The sequence below is a fragment of the Grammomys surdaster genome, unplaced genomic scaffold (genome assembly GCF_004785775.1).
Source record: "Grammomys surdaster isolate TR1022 unplaced genomic scaffold, NIH_TR_1.0 165, whole genome shotgun sequence".
Taxonomy (NCBI): domain Eukaryota; kingdom Metazoa; phylum Chordata; class Mammalia; order Rodentia; family Muridae; genus Grammomys; species Grammomys surdaster.
The window spans coordinates 12,791,611-12,796,027 of NW_021604613.1; the positions used below are offsets into that span (position 1 = coordinate 12,791,611).

The window sequence follows — 4,417 nt, forward strand, 5'->3', positions numbered from 1 at the left end:
AGAAATAAGAAAGGGTGTAGAAGTAAGAATGGAGCATGTAGGAATTGGTGTGTAGCCTTTATATTGTTCCCAAAGTCCCTGGAACATTTTATATCCCACTAACAATGTGCAAGGTTTTCCATTTTCCCACCGCCTGGCCAACACTTGTTATCTTTTGACTTTTTGGTAACAACCATCTGATCAGGTATAAGAGGATATTTTATTATGGTTTTGATTTACATTGAACTAGTGATTTGTGATGTTGCACATTTGTTTTTCCCTTTGTAGAGATTTGTATGCAAAGTCCCTGGGCCATTTTTAATCAGGTTATTTACATTGATTTGTTGTTGTTGTTAGTGAACTGAAAAATTCTTTATGCTAATTGGGTATTAGCCACTTACCAGACATGTGCTCTGGAGACCTTCTGTCTCATTTAGTACTAGCCTCGTGGTTCACTGTCTGTTGTCAGGGGCTCTTTGGTTGCATTTAGGCCAGCCGTTTTTGCATTTGGCCATGTGCTTTCACTTTCTCATTAAAGGAATTATCACCTGCACCAACGTCATTGAACTTTTCTCATATATCACCTGCAAATCTTAGAGTTTCAAGCCTCATGTTTTAAATTTTTAATTCTCTTTAATTCACTTTCGTTTTTAGATAGCTCATGGGGAGAATGAGGTGGGTTTTTACATGATTTTGTATTGTACAGCTTTGTCATTTATTTATTAGTTCTAACATGTTTTTCTTGTAGAGTCTTTAGGGTGTTGTATATATAAGATCATGCTCAGTGCTGTCAAACTGCCTTCTACATGTTTGTAACTGTCCCCACAGATTACTGCTGGTCTCAACCTTGGTAGGAGAAGCTTCTTCTTCTTCTTCTTCTTCTTTTTTTTTTTTAACAATAGGCAGCAGTCAGTGCAGAAACTCAGAACTGGTCACAGCACTCAGAATAAGTGACTACTGCGTGCTCAGCCCTAAGCAGGACATCCACATCACACCCTCAGGGAAGAGTGTGGAAACACAGAGTAGAAAGACTTTCAGAAGATGAGGAGTACCATGGGATGCATATTCTGGATAGGACAGGTCCATTGCACCCATAAAGTCATAGTAGCTACCTACACACAACCTCAACAAAATCAGGCCAGTCAACTCGCCAGCATGAGTGGAGGAGAGTCTCATGAGGCTCTACCCCTAGCTGAGGAGATGTCGCTATTGAGGGCTGCTAGAGAAGGGGCAACCATTCTTCTTTGGGTGTGTGGCTGCTGATAGGTTGTTCCAGTGGATGGTGCCGTGCACACATGCACACAGGCAGCACTCATGATAATCATGGGTTATTAAACAAAGAAATAATGACACGAAGTTGGAAAGGAAGGTATTGAGATCCAGAGAGAGAAGGGGGCACTTAGATTGGATATAAAACAAGATACACCATATACATAGTGCATGAAATTATCAAAAGATAAAGAGATCCTAAAAATGCCAGGTCATGTCCTGTCAAATTATGAGCTGGACTGCAGTTATTTCTTTTTCTTGACTAGTTCTATTAGGACTTCTAGTATTATGCTCAATATAAGAATCGGGAAAGGGCACCCTTCCTTTGTTCCAAGTTTAGAGAAAAACTATACATTAAAAAATTTGGCCAGGCAGTGGTGGCACACGCCTTTAATCCCAGCACTTGGGAGGCAGAGACAGGCGGATTTCTGAGTTCGAGGCTAGCCTGGTCTACAGAGTGAGTTCCAGGACAGCCAGGGCTACATAGAGAAACCCTGTCTCGAAAAACCAAATAAATAAATAAATAAATAAATAAATAAATAAATAAATAAATAAATAAATTTTGGAGAGAGGTCAGGCATAGTGGCACATGAGAGGTGGAGGCTGGTGGATTGCTTCGAGTTAAGTCTAGCTAGCCTGGTCTACATAGTGGGCTTCTTTCTGTTTTTAGATTTATTTTTGTCTTATGTGGGTGAGTGTCTTCCTACATGCATGTCTGTACATTGTGTGTATGTGCCTGTTGTGTGGTGAGGTCAGAAGAGGGTTTTGGATTCTCTGGAACTGGAGTTACAGATGGTTGTGAGCCACCATGTGGGTGCTGGGAACTGGATCTGGGTCCTCTACAAGAGCAATGAAAACTCTTAAACCTCTGAACCATCTCTCCAGTCACACTTTATTTTTTTCCTAGTCTAGATCAATTTATCAATTTTATTTACATTTTTAAAAACTTAGTTTTATTGATTTTTTTCTATTCTCTAATTGAAAAGAAGTTAGTATGATCTTAATTTCTTCTAACTTTGAAGTTTACTCCTGTTCTAGTTCTCAGTGGTATGAACTTAAGTTGTTTAATTTTAGGTCTTTTTGAAAATACATTTTTTAAATTTTAATTATGCTTATGTGTGTATGTACTCATGTATTCTGATGCCTATGGAGACAGAGGCACTGGATCTCCCAGCGGTTGGAATTGCCGCCAGTGGTGAGCTGTCTGACACTGAACTCTGCAAGAGCGTTAGGCACTCTGAGCCGTGAAGCCCACATCTTTTTTCTGTGGAAGCCTTTATTGCCATAAAAACTGACCGCTTACTAGACACATCCCTTTCAGCATTGCTTTTACTTCAGTGGATGTATTTAGGGTATCTTCTAATTTTTCTTTGCATTGATTCTGTGTTTTACTAGCTATTAAATGTAAAAATTTAAATCCCTACATAGTGTGAATTAATTTTCATTTTCTTCTGCTGACAGGTCTACTAACTACATTCCATTGTGATTGGAAAGGTAGTTGGTATGACATAAACCAAAGGTATGACATTAAACCACTGCCAATTTGTTGGCTTGTTTAGTGACATCTACTCAGAAGAATATTCTATGAACTCCTGAGGAGAATGGATAGTCTATGCTGTTCTCTAGAATCTTCTACATACATCCATTTGGGCTATAGTCAAGTCAATTTGCTCTACAGTGCTATGAAATTCTTTTGTCAATTTTTGTCTTCCCGTACTATTTACCATAGAAAGTCTAGTTTCCCGTTATTTTTGTATTGCTACCTGCTTCTCCTTTTATCCTCTTTTACATATCGTTAAGTTCTCTGACTCTGGATGCGTATATTTACAGTCATTTCTTCTTGATGAATTGACTCCTTTGTCATCATATAATGAACGTATTAGTCTCTTTTAAAGTTTGGACTAGTATTTTTATGATATAAGGACAGCCACCTCTTTTGGCTCCAACTTGCGTGGATTTGGACTCATGTTGTCAGGCAAGAAGGCAAGCACCTTTGCTTGGAGACCCATCTTGATGGGCTCATTTTCCTTGTTACTTTTATGTTGATATTTTCATATAAGAGAAAACTCATTTCTGTTGTTAAAGCACTGTACAGCAAGCCTTCACCAATTCACCTGCTTAGAGATTCTGGTTCCTCTTTAAACTTTCATTCACGTTCAAACTATCTTTGTTCTCAAAGACCCTAGGTATTAGATCACCAATGGACCTTGGACAAGCAAGACAAGAGCCAGTGCCTCAGCCTGTCTGCGGGAAGAATCAGAATGCTGACTTCAAATTCCTGATTCCTCTTGCCCTATTCACTCAAGTAACTATATTACAGGCATGCACAATCATGCATGGTACATTTTTTATTCTTAATGTCTCAAGCATCTAGAGTACACTAAGTCTTAATGGTGTTCTGATACAGGCAAGACAGGATGTCCTCAGAAAAATCAAAATATTAGCTATGATCTTATCTCTTGATCTCTACAGTAGGTGCCTTAAGTATTCCTAGCAGCTAAAATAGAGCAGGTTTTATGCTCACTCAGCATTTGGGAGCCTGTCAGTTTCTGGATTTCTTGTAAAGAGGAATTATTTTATGTCAGCTATAAAATAAATAATAACAGATTATTTTATGAATGTGGTGCGAAGAAATAAATAGCAATATGGTTAATTCTTAAGCTCCAGGGTCAAACTGACTGAACTCAAAGTCAACTCTTATCAGTAAATGGCTGTATGAATTCCAATTAGTTGGCTATTTAATCAGCTTAATTCTCAGTTTGCTTATTTATAAAGACATGGATAGGAAAGTGCCCAGAACATATGTATGTGGTGGAATACTGGAGGCCTCAGAAATACCAAAAAGAATCAAGTCATTAGATGTTAGCGATAAGTTAAAAAAAATACAAAAAAAAACCCTCTGGAGAAGCAAAAACATAGTACCAAAAGTGGTGTGTGAGCCAGGCGGTGGTGGCGCACGCCTTTAATCCCAGCACTTGGGAGGCAGAGGCAGGAGGACTTCTGAGTTCGAGGCCAGCCTGGTCTACAGAGTGAGTTCCAGGACAGCCAGGGCTACACAGAGAAACCCTGTCTCGAAAAACCAAAAAAAAAAAAAAAAAGTGGTGTGTGCTTTGGGGGGTGGAGGAGAGAGAGAGAGAGAGAGAGAGAGAGAGAGAGAGAGAGAGAGAGA

General features: G+C 39.1%; 1 protein-coding gene across 1 annotated transcript in view; it reads right to left on the reverse strand.

Moving 5' to 3' along the window:
- Positions 1-4,417, reverse strand: part of C2cd6 (C2 calcium dependent domain containing 6) — an 87,853-nt gene that overhangs the window by 47,741 nt on the left and 35,695 nt on the right. The window lies entirely within an intron of this gene.